At 42.6% G+C, this 17,268-nt stretch overlaps 1 protein-coding gene across 1 annotated transcript in view; it reads left to right on the forward strand.

The window, feature by feature from the left end:
* Positions 1-392: 392 nt before the first annotated feature.
* SORL1 (sortilin related receptor 1) overlaps positions 393-17,268 on the forward strand; it is a 260,002-nt gene continuing 243,126 nt past the window's right edge. The window contains exon 1 of the mRNA XM_067039159.1: positions 393-611. The gene's annotated coding sequence lies outside the window, so the exon portion shown is untranslated. The remainder of the gene's footprint in view (positions 612-17,268) is intronic.

Here is a 17,268-nt window from a genome sequence, read left to right on the forward strand (position 1 = left end):
CAAGTGTAAAATAAATAGCTAATGGGAAGCAGCTGCATAGCACAGGGAGATCAGCTTGGTGCTTTGTGTCCACCTGGAGGGGTGGGATAGGGAGGAAGGGAGGGAGACGCAAGAGGGAGGGGATATGCGGATGTATGTATACGTATAGCTGATTCACTTTGTTATACAACAGAAACTTACACACCATTGTAAAGCAATTATACTCCAATAAAGATGTAATAAATAAACAAACAAGTAAATAAAGCCAACCTCCTTTCCACCAACCTTGCCTCTTTATTGGCTTTTTGAGCGGCAAGCAGCTGGCCTCCACTTTTGGTAACAGTTCTGTGGTGCCTAACGTGGGGCTGTGCTCTCGCGACATCTGGCTCCCTGGGATTTTCCGAGCAGAGCCTCTGGCTATGGCGTCGCGCCGGGATGGTGGCGACGAGCCCGCTGCTCTGGCTAGTTGGCCCCGAGGGGTGGATTTGGGGGACACTCCCAGCAGCTGCTGAAACCATTTGTTTTGGGGATCCTCCCCGTTTCTCTCCTGCTCGGCTCTGCTGCCAACGTACGGCTTTTCCTTGGTGGAATGGAAACATGCATCTGGATGAGCTGACGAGCTCCAAGACCATGTAAGTCCACCGGTGTGCACCCGGGCAAACTTCTCTTTTGAGCACGAAGTGATATTTGGGCATTTTGCCCGTTGGTTCTGATGGGTGTCTGACGTTGAGGACCGTTTGTGAGCACTGAGTGTCATTTGGTGACTTTGCCATTTGGGTGTCATTTTATTGGCTCCAGAGTGGCGAGCAGCTGGACACCACTTTTGGTAACACTCTGGGTCGCCCCACCTCTGAAGGTCTCCCCATCTCTTGTCTCTCCCGACCTCTTGCAAAACTGGGATCAGAAAGTACGCAATGTTCTGCAACTTGCTTTTCGGTTTAATCCTATGTAAGAAATACTTTTTCCATTTTTAAACACAGACAGCCACGAGAGGGTGATTCAGCTCAAAACTCTTAATTTAGGGCATGTTGATGTACAGCTGCAGTTCTCCCATTCACAGATACTCACTGAGTGCGCATCGGGGACCAGGCTCTGGGCTGGTGGTGAAAGAGAGCTAGTCTCATGGAGCTTACAGTCCAGTAGGGAGGAAGGATGCTAAACGAGCCATCACCAGCGGGGTGACTATTACATAAAGAGAAGCACACGCATTCTCTGGGATACATAACAAGGGCCAGGTTAGGGCAGAACAGTGGTAGGTCAGAACTGTGTTCCTGAAGAGGAAATCCCCAGATCTCTCTGACAGTATGTTAAGGCCAGCTTGCCTGCTTGCCGACTCTCTCCATGCGTGAGAAGCACATGGGTCATTCAGGCTGTGTTTTAAATAGAACTCTCCTCGCCAAAGTCAAACCATCACACAAATTCAGTGCAGGAGGAAATGAACCCTCTCTTATACCGCTCTGAGAATTTAAACAGGTACACTCCTTCTAGGAAAGCAATTTGGTGACATGCATTTGAAATAACAAGTTTAAAATGGCTTAAGCTTTGATCCAGAAATTCCTTAGCAAGAATCTATCCTAAGAAATTAATGAGAAACTTAGACACAATTTTATGTACAAAAGGTTCTTGGTACAATTGTTTACAATAATGGAGAGGGGACTGATAACCTAAATTTTCATTGAAATCAGGAAGGTAAAATAAATTATAGTCCTCTCATTCAGTGGGATATTATATAATAAATAGGAATAGCTACCATTTGTTAACATTTACTATGTCCTAGAACCTGTTCAAAGCTTTTAAAATATTACTTTCAAAGAATATTTAATTTATGGGAAATGCTTATTATATAAGGTTGAGAAGGAAATGGGAGTCAACAGATTTTATTTATATTCCAATTTGTATTTTATCATGCATTTATATGCACATACAATGAAAAAAATACCAGAATGCTAATGACTGTGGGATTACCAGTGACTGGTAGTTTTTCTTTTTTTTATATTTCTAAATTTTCTTTGATAAGGATCTATCAAACAAATTGATGTCTTTTAAGACATACTATTTTTTTTTTTTTTTTTTTGGCCATGCCACGAAGCATGAGGGGATCTTAGTTTCCCGACCAGGGATCTAACTTCCTGCAGTGGAAGTGCGGAGTCTTAACCACTGGACCGCCAGGGAAGTCCCAAGGCATACTATCCTTTAAAAGCACATTCAAATGTTATTAATGACTCCTTTTGATTAAATGCTTAAATATGAAAAAAATCAAAGGCCAGAATATATCAGATGGTTATTAATAAATCTGCAGATGGCCCTGCTTCCTAAGGAACAGTGGGTTTGCAGGATGGGCACCAGATCCACCTCTCCACAGGTCAGATCCTACCTGGGTCTCCTTAGATAATTTGGAGTGGCTTCAGAGAGAATCTGGGCTTGAATCCTGATCCTATTACCTAGTGGGTAGACCTAACAGCTCACTCCACCTCTCAAATTCTCAGTTTCCTCATCTGTAAAATGGGAATCATAACATCTACCTCATGGGGTTGCCGTGAGGGTAAAACGATACCCATGACAGGCAACTGCCTCTGCCGAGTGCCTGTACATGCTGGCTTAGTATCAGTAGCTGGGGGCTGCCCCCGAAGGGCCCACAGTTGAGGTTTACTGTGATTGGGTTTGCAGGTGAGGCATACACAGGTTCTTCTCAGCCATCTGCCTGTGGGCTGGATTATGCTTAGCTGAGGGTTCCATTTCATGGATGACAGCTGTGGCGAAGTTGAAGCATGACCTTTAATCTCCTGCACTGCTGACGGGAGGCCTGATTCTGACAAATGGTCCCGCGCTCTCAGCACCCATCACTCATGCCCTGTCAGAAGGAGACGGTCACTGTTCCAGGCACCAGCCCAAAAAAGGGGGAGAGGACCACTATGTAGGCTGTCCAGCCACAGTGTTTTTTCTCTTTTTTTTCTTTAAAAGGGGCTCAGCACAGTACCATACACAGCCGGATATTTCAACAATCATGGCTTTAGGAAGTAATTTTTAACTTTTATTTTAAAGGAATCTCTGAGAAGTTAAGGTTCTCAGGCTTGCAGAGAGACTAAATAAAAAATGTAACATTCTGGCACTCGTCGCCAGAAGGGTTGTTGTTGAGTTATTCCCCAGCCTTATTTTAAGGCTGGCCTTAAAATAACACCTCCTTTGAAATTTTGGAAGATGTACTGACAACCTATTTTGTCAAATGTTTCTTCTTTGGGTGGTGGGGTGGTTACCAGGCTGAGCATAAGGGACACACACACACACACACACACACACACACACACACTTACCATAATCAGTGTCAGGCACTTGAACTGAGTTGCATTGCTGACTGCTCTCAAACTTGTGGTCCACTGTAGCACCTGATTCTTTTCACCGACACACTCAGCTCTCTCCCTGCATTTGTGCGAATGAGTTGCCCTTACCCGCATTTATCCCAACCAGACATCAAAGTAGTGGTTTCTGACTTACTGCTTCTCCAATCTCTGGACCAGTTGAACCACAGGGAAAGCCCAAATGGCGGCTGTCCTAGATCTGTGGATGTGTGGGAGTGTTACCCCTAAAAACGAGAGCTCACGTCCACGGGGGCTCTAGAGGCAAAGCAATAATTTCAAAGCTGGACATCAGCAGGAAAACTAATGAGACGTGTGTTACTATGATATGAGTGTAAAATTCACAACCCTTTGATCGCTGAGTCACAAACACCCTCCTGAGGTCAATCTGGATGCCACAGAGAAGACTGTCTCTCCAGGGCAGTGTGCCAGCCAGGAGCAGGAAGGCACTGGAGCCTGGGGATGACCCAGCTGCATCTTAAAATTAATACTGTGTTAAATGAGGCCCCCATGTAAGTGCTATCATCCTGGACTGCTTGTGGGAGCAACGGCTGGGTGTATGCGGAGTCCCGCCTCAGGACCATTCTTCCTCTTTTGGTTAATCAGTGCCAAACAATTAAGGCAAAACTGCTGCCTTAATAATCACTGTATCTACCGCTTCTCGAGTGCTGACTAAGCACCCAGTGCTGTGCTGAACCCTTTATGTGCATTACCTTGATTAGTCCTTCTAACGTCACTGTGAGGTGAGCACTTACCTAAAAGAGGTGGAAACATGCTGTGAGTGTGACTTGCCCAGCCTCCCAGGCAAGTGGGCGAGCTAGGATTTTTGCTTGTGTCTACCAGACGCTAACAGATCCTCTTTCTTTTTAAAAAAATTTTTTTAAATTTAAGTATAGTTATTTACAACTTTGCACTAATTTCAGGTATACAGCATAGGGATTCAGTTATTTTGTGCAGATTATATTCCATTATAGGTTATTACAAGATAATGAATATAATTCCCTGTGCTGTACAGTAAATCCTTGTTGCTTATCTATTTTCTGTACAGTACTTTGTGTTGGTTAATCCCATGCTCCGAATTTGTCCTGCTTCCCCTTCCTCTCCCCTTTGGTAATTCTATGTCTGCGTGTGTTTTGTTTTGTATATAGATTCATTTGTCTTATTTTTTAGAGTCTACATATCAGTGATATCATATAGTATTTGTCTTTCTCTGACTTATTTCACTAAGCATAATATTCTCTAGGTCCATCCATGTTGCTGCAAATGGCAATACTTCATTCTTTTTTAAGGCTGAGAATTATTCCATTGTATATATATATATATATATATATATATATATATATATATATATATATATATACACATACCACATCTTCTTTATCCATTCATCTGTTGATGGACCTTTAGATTGCTTCCACATTTTGGCTATTGTAAATAGTGCTGCTATGAACACTGGGGTGCATGTATCTTTTCGAATTAGAGTTTTCATTTTTTTCAGATATATACCCATGACTGGGATTGCTGGATCATGTGGTAGCTCTATGTTTACTTTTTCAAGGAACGTTCCTACTATTTTCCATAATGGCTCCACCAATATGCATTCCAACTAACAGTGTAGGAGGGTTCCCTTATTTCCATACCAATGTCTATAGCATTTGTTATCTGTAGACTTTTTGATGATGGCCCTTCTGACTGGTGTGAAGTGATACCTCATTGTGGTTTTGATTTGCATTTCTTTAATAATTAGCAATGTTGAGCATCTTTTCATGTGTCTGTTGGCCATCTAACAGATGCTCTCTTAACCTGCAGTGGGTACTTCCTTCTTACTAAGGGTCAGTCATAGGCTTCCTTCATGCAGGTCAGGGGGGTTGCTCTAGCATCTTACAACCAAAGTCCAGCTACATTTGAAACTGACAGATCCTTATCTGTTCTTCTGATGGGCTGGGGTAGAGGTATCTACATTTTCGTTTAGTAAGGTCTATTCCTAATCCTCCCACCAATAGAACATAAGAAAAAGCGGGAGCAGGCTATTGTTGAAATGCAGCCCGGGAGTTGGAAGAAGTCTTACAGAAATGAATCTTCCCCACAGGAGATCTGGGCATCTGTTTGTTGCCCAGCACTTTCTGAACTAATCTGGATCAGAGAGCAGGCAACTGTGACCTCATCCTGATGGCCTGCCATCATGGGTAATGGGAAGCCACCCAAATGGCCATACCGCCCTCCTCACACAGATGCATTCTAACTCCACCACCCCTTCCTTCCCCATTCCAGGGACCCCTGAGCCAACAGCAGGACTGCCTTGCTGAAGTGTGTTTCCTGGGGCACTTTAGGGCCAAGTCTGGCATATCGTGTCGTGTCGCACGAGTCACACTGAAGCCAACCTCTGTCAGCAGAGACTGGAAGGCCTTTCTGAAGCTATTAGAAATCCAGCCAAGAAACCCATCCCTCCTTCTGAGAAGGGAAGAAAGAGAGGCAGTCAGTTGACAAGGAAGGAGAGATCCTGGCAAGAAGCATAACCCAACTCCCAGTGCCAGGGTAAAAGGGAGAGAAAAAATTAAGAAAGAAACAGCCAGCAACTTATGCTCCTTTATATTTTCACAAACAAGATCCCCTGGCTGACCTTTCAGGCCAGCTGGAGAGTTATCCCGCCATACTGAGCATGCAAATAGGGCCCGCACTGTATCTCTCTGCTACTGTCTCCATGGCTGCTCCCAGACCTTGCATAGCCCGCCTGGGACCGCCTCCATTACACCAGAGAATCCCAAATAAACACAGCCTGGCTGGAGGCAAAGGTGGAGCCAGGAATAAGTATTCAATATCAGGATGGTCCTGGGGGCCCATGTGCTGAAATCTGTTCTGGAGCATGAGTCCTGCTTGTTAAGGCACAGGCTCACCCCCTCATGCAGAGAGCAGGAAGATGCCAGCTGCACCAAAGTGGGAAATGGGCTCCCCAGGCTGGATCGTAAGAGCTTGGGCCACTCTCCCACTCACTCTCTTAAAAGCATAGAAAGATAAATGGCCCTACAGACCACCAGAAAAGTGTCTGCTTGTCCTTTGGGTTATACTTCTTTTTAAGCACATCACACCTCTCTACCATCCCCCAAATTCAATGCATTCAACACCATCCACAATTTAGCCTGAACTTAGTCTCCAAATCTGTCTCCTGCTACCAGGACACAGACAATCTGGGCAAGTGCCCATTCTCTAACCTCCTATCAGACTTGCCGTGTCTTTGCTTGAGCCATTCACTTTGCCAGGCGTGCCCCCTCCTCATCTCCTCTTAGCCAGTAAAACCCTACCTATTGCCAAGGGCCAGCTCAAATGCCACCTCTATCATGATGCTCTCCATCATCGTTCCAGCCACAAGTTATCTATGAAATATGCACAGGACCCCTCATATGGCCCTTCCTGGTTCTCATGTTTACCGTACTACAAAAGCTCTTTGTGGCTAGTGAACATTTCTCGTATTGCTTTGTATCTCTTACATCAGTTGGTTCTATACCACTCTTTCTCATTGTTCTATCAAGTTCCAGTCCCTACCTTCTAAATATGGTATCTCTCTGTCCCCTCTAAATGATGAACTTTCTGACTTTCTTCCTGGTCTGGTGGTCTCTGCAGATTCTGGCACACTCAGAACTACACTTTGGGAGATTCCTTTGGGCGTTTCACAGGGAGTGGAGCTGAGAGAAGAGTCTGGTCCAGGGTGTTGCACGGCGTTTGCATACCTTCATATAATTTGTGCATGTGGAATTGTGTGATATGGCCATCCTGATGAAACCAGAGGTGGAAGATTTGTTAAGAGCCCTTTTTAACAGTCCAGGAGAAAATCCAACATAGCTCAGCTGAAGGAGAGGCAGAGGAAATGGGGAGAGGAGGACAAATACAAGCAACGCTATGGAGGGAGACGTGTAAGACTGTAGGGAGACTGGCTATTTTACGCTTACCTAATATCCATCCTCTCTTCTCTTCTCTTTTTTTTTTTTTTTTTTTTTTTTTGCGGTACGCGGGCCTCTCACTGCTGTGGCCTCTCCCGTTGCGGAGCACAGGCTCCGGACGCGCAGGCTCAGCGGCCATGGTTCACGGGCCCAGCCGCTCCGCGGCATGTGGGACCTTCCCGGACCGGGGCACGAACCCGTGTCCCCCGCATCGGCAGGCCGACTCTCAACCGCTGTGCCACCAGGGAAGCCCCATCCTCTCTTCTCGAAACAGAATTCTGACTGATCTTCCCTTGAGGAACCAATTTACCATTTCAAGCCATAAGGCTTGAGTGGGGCACGTACCCCAAACTTGGCCAATGAGAACACCATATCCCCCAAGGACTGATTTTTCCTGGTGCTATCAGAAAAGAGACTCTTTTTTAAATTTTTTTTTTTTTGCTGGGGTGAAGCTAAAGACCCTCCCAAGAAAGAAAACAAATAGAAAAAACAAAGCAAAAAAGACAGAGTCCAGTTAACATTTTTGAGACTTCAGATCCTACTGTGGTGGAAATCAGTGAACTTCCCCATTATATGAACTAATCCATTTCCTTCGGACATAAATCAACTGAGCTATATTCCCACAACTTTCAACAGAGGGTCCTAACTAACATAAGGACTGGGGGCCAAATGTTGGACACAAGGGAAACTGAAGAGTCAATATGCCCTGATGTTTGGGGAACTGGGAGGAAGGTGACTACCGCCATCAATTGCTATAAACACAAACGACAAGAAGGTCACGTAAACATCAATGTTTAGAAAACAATACACGATATGAGCTAAAATTCATGTGAAAAATCCAACCAAGTTTAGTGTGTTCAGAGCAAAAAAAGAAGGTAGGGAAAACGGTACAATTTTAACAACCAGTAGAAGGCAGAATCAGTTCAGTTGCTATTCACCATCAAGTGACCTCTTCAAACGGAAAAGAACATCACAAATACTACAAAAAGAAACATCAATGAAGATGTGTGACAGTCTAGTAAAAAAAAAAAAAAAAAAAAAAAAGAATTGACTCACTAAACGTATGTTCATGTCTCCAGGCTGATTTGTTTTATACCCTTGAATATTGGAGGAACTTGCAGGTATGGACTCAGCATCACTCCAAGTGACCTTTGAAAAATCACGGAGGGCTTCCCTGGTGGCGCAGTGGTTGAGAGTCTGCCTGCCGATGCAACGGACTCAGGTTCGAGCCCCGGTGCGGGAAGATCCCACACACCGCGGAGCAGCTGGGCCCGTGAGCCACAACTACTGAGCCTGCGCGTCTGGAGCCTGTGCTCCACAACTAGAGAGGTCGCGATAGTGAGAGACCCGCGCACCGCGATGAAGAGTGGCCCCCACTCACTGCAATTAAAGCCCTTGCACAGCAACGAAGACCCAACACAGCCAAAAATAAATAAATAAATAAATAAATAAAATTTATTAAAAAAAAAAAAAAGAAAAATCATGGAAAATAGGAGATATGCCAAAAGATAATGTCTCCACTTTCAACAAAGGAAAAGGGATGGCTTTCGAAAACTTCACATGGAAAATCTAGACCTCTACCTCCAGCCGAAGTCCAGAGTTGATTATTAAACAAATGGATGTGAATACTTAAAAGGTGAACATAGTAGTCACCAGTAACAAGTGTGATTTTACATAGAAACAAGGCATATGAGCCCAACACATCATTTCCAAAGTCTTTACAATGCCCATGAGGCCCTTCATGATCTGGCTGCTGCGTGCCTCTCCTTCCTGGTCCCTTATGCTCCCACCTCTTCTACTTTTGCCCTTGCCCCACCACATACAGGTACACACACTCACTCTACTCCAGCCATTCTGACCTTCATTCTGTTCCTGGGATGCTCCAAATTCATTCCTAATGCAGGGACTTCAATCTTACTACTCCTGGGACCTGGAGCCCTCGTCCATCGGATTTTAACATAGCACGGTCCTTCTCATCTGTTAGATCTCATCTCAGTATTACCTTCTCAGTAGAAGACTTTATTAAAAGGACCTTATCTAAAATGATAGGATTTGTTTACCTCTTTATTCTCTCTCTCCATTCCCTAAAGCTGTGCTGGCCCACACAGTAGCCACATGTAGCCACATGTTGAACACGTGACTGTACTAAGTCCTCACTGATATTGTGTAGTTAAGTGAAAATACACACTGGACTTTGAAGACTTGGTATGAGAAAAAGGATATAAAATGCCTCATTAAAAAATAATTTGTATATCTTGAGTCATATACAAAATACAAAATACTATTAAAATTAGTCACACCTGTTTCCTTTTACTTTTTTTAATGTGGCTACTCAAAAAATAAAATTACGTGTGTAGCTTCTGTTACATTTCTGTTGAACAACAATGCCCTGCCGGGGGAAGAAAAGCTTAAGAAGAAAGACCTTATCTGTGTTGTTTGCTGTAAATATATATCCACATTTGGAACCATAGCTGGTACAAAATAGGTACTCACTAAAAAGTTGCCGATTGAGTTAATGATCTGCTTTTTTAAAAAAATAGGGTCACTAGATCGGTAGCTCTTGGAAATGCTTTGTCTTTCCTTTCATCAGAGCTTTTGACAAAAGTTGTTCTTTGTTCACAGCAAATTCAAAGTCAGTTGAAGGGTCATGCTCCAGGGATGTTGATTTGAGTCACTGGGATAAACACTTTCAGAAAGAAAGAGGGAAAGCAAGTTCAAATTATTGGATGTTACTGAATCTAAGTCACCATCTATTGTAAATGTTGCATCATTTTATATATAATACAACTAAGAAAAAAACCACTACCTAATAAACTAAGACACAGCATTGATTCTAAGCTATCATCAGAGGTGTTAAAATGTGGGGGAAATGTGTGTCTTAGAATCAATGAAATATTGTATAAATGTCCCCAAAAAGGAAGGTGATAATTCCCATTGATTGTCCAGCCAGACTCCATCTGGACCATACATGTGGAGGAGGTCATCCTCTCATTCCTTCATTCCTTTCCTCACTTCACTCTGATGGGAGGAAGGTCTTTTGTAAGACAGTTACGAAGCCAATATTTTTATCATAGTAACTCTTTGAAAATATGCTATGAGAGATGGTCCAAAAGTGGTGTTGGGATCGTTCCATTCTAAAGAATGTGGAACACTTAAATATACTCTTATGACCGAAAGTAGGGAATTCAGCCATCCTTCGAGGGAGGACCCAGGGAGTTTTGGCTATGGAGTGAAGAAGGAGGGACCCCAGAGAAAGAAGGGGACTCCATGAGACCCACGGGGTTGGCTGTGAAGGCTGAAAACATCTGCAGGAGAAAGCAATGCTTTGGAACGTCGTTTGAGTTCTGTGTGGTTATGACAAACTGGTTGTGCGGTTTTTCTTTCTTGGAACGGATTATTCCTGCCCTCCTCTGAAGGATCTTGGGCATATGAACTATTTTGACTGCAACAGCTTAAGAGAGATACTGCCAAATTATCTAGACCGATAATTCTCAGGTAGCGGTTTGCAAACCATGAGCACTGGTGGGTTCTTTGTCACTGTGTGTACCTTGGGGTGGTGTGGAAGGTACCCAAGCAGGCAGGCCGTGGAGCTTCACCCCAGCTCCTCTTTATTGTTTCTCTCTATTTTGCTTCCACGCAGGTCTTCTAGTAACCCAGAGTTGCCGGGACCACCTTCAAATTTGAAGATTCCTGACTCATAGGTCTATTTTTCAGTCTTTACAGTTAGCTAGTAGAGGTTGATAGGCTACACTTAGAATTAACATTTATGGTAAGACCTCACCCTTATCACTGGAAATAGCCTATATTGGAAAGTTCCTTGAATCCAAAACTCCATCCTAATAGCCCTCTTGCTCACTACCCTCCCTTGTAGGTCCTGCTTCTATGTAAAATTTTGTTTTCTACCTATATATCACTTGGCTAAAATAATTTTGAAAACCACTGATCTGAAACAGTGGTTCCAAAACATAGTCAAACAGTGATACACTTTGCTATCACAGCATCACTGATGTTACAATACAGATTCTTGGGTCTCATCCCAGAACTACTAAGTCAGAATCTCAGGCTCTTGTCCAATAATAAAGCCAACTGCCTGACAAACAGGTGACCTGTCCATCACTGGACGTGTTCAAGTGGAGGCTAGATGATCAGATTTCAGTAAAGTCGATGGAAGTTTCTTCTTTGGGAGTAACTTTGACTTAGAAAATCTCTTTAATACCTCCAAAGTCTCTGACTTTATAACTAAAAGGCCCCCAAATTCTCTGCCCTTAGCACTAGTGACCTGATGGACTTGTGGACTGAAACAACAGACATCCAGGCATCAGTGGAGTGTTAACCCTCCCAGAAATACTACTAGTGCTTTAACAGGAATAAGGCTTCTTTATGGTAATTATGCATGGGTTCTGATATATTTCCCAGACGGAAGAAATCAATAGAACCAATTAAAGAACAGAGAGGAAAAATGACAAGGATAATTCAAATTCATCTTTCAGTTAGAAAATAGTAAATTTTTACATTTGAATATGGGATACCTATTGATATATTACAAACTGGATAATGCAACTTAATTAGCAAGCACCAACTCAGCAGGAGTGACAGTGCTTTCCTGCTTCCTCTGTTCTCTCCACCTCATTTTCTTCTTCCTCACCAGGGATAGATAGCATAAACTCTAAGACCGAACATGTCAGTGCCTGCCCCTCTGCATCTCTCAACTGTAGGGTCTAATCACGTAGGTTCAGCCCTGCCCTACTTCTTCTTTTTTTTTCATTTGGCCATGCCCTGCAGCCTGTGGGATCTTAGTTCCCCCACCAGGGATCGAACCCATGGCCCCTGCAGTGGAAGCTTATCCCCTGGACGGCTAGGGAAGTCCCAGCCCCGCCCTAGTTCTGAGCCAATCCTGAGCAAGTTGTGCTTGCATGTATTCCTTCATTCAACAGGTATTCATTGAGCCCTTGGTTTAAAACACGCCTTATATGATGGGAATAAAGATATGAAGGACATAATCCCTCCTCCTTCAGGGAAGCAAATAGGGAATTCTAGTAATCAGACTTGCATAAATCCAATGTCTAATTATGAGCACTCATTTGTATTAGCCTTTTCTTAACCCCAAGCACACATGCCCAAGCCATTCAACAGGATTTCTGCCTTCCTTTCTCGATCACACCCCAGTTCCTATGCTGGGATTGTAGGCTTGCCTTGAACCCCACCTCACTTGATTGAAATCCTACTAACAGGTCCCACTTTACTCTCCTGGGGCCAAAGTTGATGCCCTTGATACCAGGATCCAACTGAGATGGCCTATTGCCATCTCCCCCTCTCCATCCCCATGCTGCTACCAGCCTGATTTTGATGTAAATAGGTTTTCCCAGGTCTCATGAATCTGAGGGGATAGATGGAATCATAGTAACCATGATAACTCATCTTTGGTACTATTGACAGTTACAGGTATGAGTTCCAATATGTGTTATGGAGTTTTTAATATTTTCATTTTTCATTCCTGGATCACTTCACTCCAATAATTTTTGGACTTGGAGGCCCTCTCAGAAAGTGAGTGGATGCTGTCCTGAGAATCGCCCCTCTTCCTTTTTGAGCAAGACTTTTCCCCAGAGTCACATGCTGGTGATCTCTTAGGATAAATTCTCATCCTTGGGTCCTTATGAGAATTGTCTTCTGACAAGCCGCTCAGTCAACTCACCAAATTTCTGAGGCTCATCATCTACCTTAACATACCAACTGCATCAGGCCCCTTGGACATTTACATTGCCTCCAGTCAAGCTCAAATTTGCCCAACCTCTATGGATGCTGCTGTGGTTTGAATTGTTCTCCCTGCCCATAAAGGATTTGTTGAAGTCCTAACCCTTCGTTTCGCAGAATGTGACCTTATTTGGAAATAGGATTGTTGCAGACATAATTAGTTAAGATGAAATCATGCTGCATTAGGGTGGGCCCTTAATCCAATATAAGTGGTGTCCTTATACAAAGAAGGAAAGTGGAGACAAACTTGCACAGATGGAAGGCAACGTGAAGACACACAGAAAAAATGCCACGTGATAACAAAGGCAGAGATTGGAGTGATGCTGCCGCAAACCAAAGAATACCTGAGGCTACCAGAATCTGGAAGAGGCATGGAAGGATCCTCCCCTTCAGGTCTGAGAGGGAGCCTGGCCCTGCCAAGACCCTGATTTCAGACTTCTAGCTTCCAGAACTATGAGACAGTAAGTTTTTCCTGGTGTAAGTCACCTGGGTGTGGTACCTTGTTATGGTAGCTGTAGGAGACTAATACAGACGCCATATTACCCTCTTGATGATCTCTGCAGGGGATTCGAAGGAAGGAGGGACACTAGGTCCTGCTCTGCCATAAAACTGTGTATCTGACTTTAGTCCTTTTTTTACCTTACAACTGTGTTATTTACCCCCAGAGTCACCTGTCCCTCACCCTTGCTCACTCCCTTTTCCATGCCAGCTGCTGAGACTCTTGCTGGCTTCCCAGCTTACCCGTTTGATTCGTAACAAAAGCAAAGACTCTGTCTTCCTGATTTACATCTTAGGGACATAAAGAAAAGCAAGTGATTTTGTGTACAAGATTTGTTCTCCTAGCATCTTTGGGGTTGCAGGCTATATGAAGAAAAAAAGGCAGATAATATGCTGTCAATCATATTCCAAGATAATACATGCCCACTATCAAAGTAGACTTGCTTTTAAATTATTCATCTACCCGTGGTGCTGATCCATACTACCTCCCCTACCTTGTGAGAAGAGACAAGGAGATAAACTGTTGCTTCAGGACTGAGCAAAATTAACTTACCTACAGGGAAACAGACCTATCATCACAGATTCACTTAACATATTATAAGCTATACTAACTCATAAAACTAAGAAAAGTTAGAATTCTTCATCACGAGTTTAGAAATCATCTCAAGCTGGTTTAAGAAAAAAAAATTATTATAAAAAAACAAACAAAACAAAAAACTAGGGTGTGCCCAGAGTGAAGGGCCAGCAGAAGGGCACTGGAAGTAGAGACAGAAAAGCCATCTGTATTTGCTCTCCACTTTTCTCTGCTCTTCTCGCTATAACTGATTTTTTTGTTTTTTTGTTTGTTTTTGTTTTGATTTTGTTTTCCGAGGACGAGCTTTCTTGGTGCATCCACCTACTTGGTGGAAATGCTTCATAAATTCAGGCTACTGGTCGAGCAATTAGACTTCTCTCAGTCTCAATTACTAATTCCTGGTAAGGGGCTCTGATTGGCCCAGCTCCAATCAAGAGCTCACCTCTGCACCAATCAGGTGTAGTAGGGGTGGGGCAAGGCAACGAGTAGGCAGCACCATAAAGCTGGAACATGGCTGCCGAGGGTCACCCCTTGTGGCTGTAAATAGCAGTGTCAAGGAAAATGGGCTAGCTGAGCAAACAATCGTAAAGATGTCTTTTACTATGATGCTCTAAGAAGCTTCTCTAACCAGCCACACAGAAGCAATAGTAATGTCAGAAGACTAGAAATAGACCAGCTAATAAGCTCCTTCCTTGTTCTCAATAGGACTCAGAGATGAGATTAAGGGACAAATCCTAGTGACTGACACCATGCTTTACTTAGAATTGCCCCTCTGTTGACAGCTCTTTCTCCCAGGATGTATTCTCTGGCAGGAGATTCCTCAGTCTTTAAAGCAAATGAGTTCTGTTAACACCAATAAGCCACAGTGCAAAGCGAGTAAAAGATCCTCTAGACCACTGAGTGTGGGCTCTATATCTGGGGCCAAGGAAGGAGTCAGGTTAAAAATATGAAAGGAGTCAGGTTCTTACTCAGAGGATAATTTTTAGGAGGATGCGTTAATTGCCAAATGCTTCCTCCTTACTTCCTTCTAGAGAATACAGTGTTGGGTGCAGGAAAACAAGTTATTGTATAGAATGATCTGGGTTCAAATTCTGTTCCCACATTATCATTAGGACTTGAACAAAGACAGAGAAGGACAAATACTGTGTGGTATCATTTATATGTGGAATCTAAAAAAAAGGGGGAACTCAGAAACAGAGAGTAGAATGGTGGTTGCTGGAGGCTGGGGTGGGGGTGAGGGAAATGGGAAGATATTGGTCAAGGGTATAAACTTTTAGTTATAAGATGAATAAGTTCAGAGGATCTAAGGTACAGCATGGTGACTAGAGTTAATATTACTGTATTATATACTTGAAATTTGCTAAGAGAATAGATCTTAAGCATTGTCACCATCCCCCCTAAAAAGGTAACTATATGAGGTGATGGATGTATTAATTAACATGATTGTGGTAATCATTCAACAGTGTATATGTATATCAATCATCATGTTGTACACTTTATTTTTTATTTTATTTATTTATTTTTATACAGCAAGTTCTTAGTTATCTATTTTGTTTTATTTTTTTAATATAATTTTATTTTTTTATACAGTAGGTTTCTATTAGTTATCTATTTTATACATATTAGTGTATACATGTCAATCCCAATCTCCCAATTCATCCCACCCCCACCCCCACCCCCACCCCTGCTTTCCCCCCTTGGTGTCCATACGTTTGTTCTCGATATCTATGTCTCTGTTTCTGCCTTGCAAACCAGTTCATCTGTACGATTTTTCTAGATTACACATATATGCATTAATATATGACATTTGTTTTTCTCTTTCTGACTTACTTCACTCTGTATGACAATCTCTAGGTCCATCCATGTTTCTACAAATGACCCAATTTCGTTCCTTTTTATGGCTAAGTAATACTGCATTGTATATATGTACCACATCTTCTTTATCCATTTGTCTGTTGATGGGCATTTAGGTTGCATCCATGACCTGGCTATTGTGAATAGTGCTGCAATGAACATTGGGGTGCATGTGTCTTTTTGAATTATGGTTTTCTCTGGGTATATGCCCAGTAGTAGGATTGCTAGGTCATATGGTAATTCTATTTTTAGTTTTTTAAGGAACCGCCATACTGTCCTCCATAGTGGCTGTATCAATTTACATTCCCACCAACAGTGCAAGAGGGTTCCCTTTTCTCCACAACCTCTCCAGCATTTGTTTTTTGTAGATTTTCTTATGATGCCCATTCTAACCAGTGTTAGGTGATACCTCATTGTAGTTTTGATTTGCATTTCTCTAATAATTAGTGATGTTGAGCAGCTTTTCATGTGCCTCTTGGTCATTTGTATGTCTTCTTTGGAGAAATGTCTATTTAGGTCTTCTGCCCATTTTTTGATTGGGCTGTTTGTTTCTTTAATACTGAGCTGCATGAGCTGTTTATATATTTTGGAGATTACTCCTTTGTCCGTTGATTCGTTTGCAAATTATTTCTCCCACTCTGAGGGGTGTCTTTTCACCTTGTTTATGGTTTCCTTTGCTGTGCAAAAGCTTTTAAGTTTCATTAGGTCCCATTTGTTTATTTTTGTTTTTATTTCCATTACTCTAGGAAGTGCATCAAAAAAGATCTTACTGTGATTTATGTCAAAGAGTGTTCTTCCTGTGTTTTTCTCCAAGAGTTTTATAGTGTGGTCTTACATTTAGGTCTTTAATCCATTTTGAGTTTATTTTTGTGTATGGTGTTACGGAGTGTTCCAATTTCATTCTTTTACATGTAGCTGTCCACTTTTCCCAGCACCACCTATTGAAGAGACTTTCTTTTCTCCATTGTATATCCTTGCCTCCTTTGTCATAGATTAGTTGACCATAGGTGCGTGGGTTTATCTCTGGGCTTTCTATCCTGTTCCATTGACCTATATTTCTATTTTTGTGCCAATACTATGTTGTCTTGATTACTGTAGCTTTGTAGGATAGTCTGAAGTCAGGGAGTCTGATTCCTCCAGCTCCGTTTTTTTCCCCTCAAGACTGATTTGGCTATTTGGGATCTTTTTTGTCTCTATACAAATTTTAAGATTTTTTGTTCTAGTTCTGTCAAAAATGCCATTGGTAATTTGATAGGGATTGCAGTGAATCTGTAGATTGCTTTGGGTAGTATAGTCATTTTCACAGTAGTGATACTTCCAATCC

Source organism: Kogia breviceps, chromosome 7 (genome assembly GCF_026419965.1).
Source record: "Kogia breviceps isolate mKogBre1 chromosome 7, mKogBre1 haplotype 1, whole genome shotgun sequence".
Taxonomy (NCBI): Eukaryota; Metazoa; Chordata; class Mammalia; order Artiodactyla; family Physeteridae; genus Kogia; species Kogia breviceps.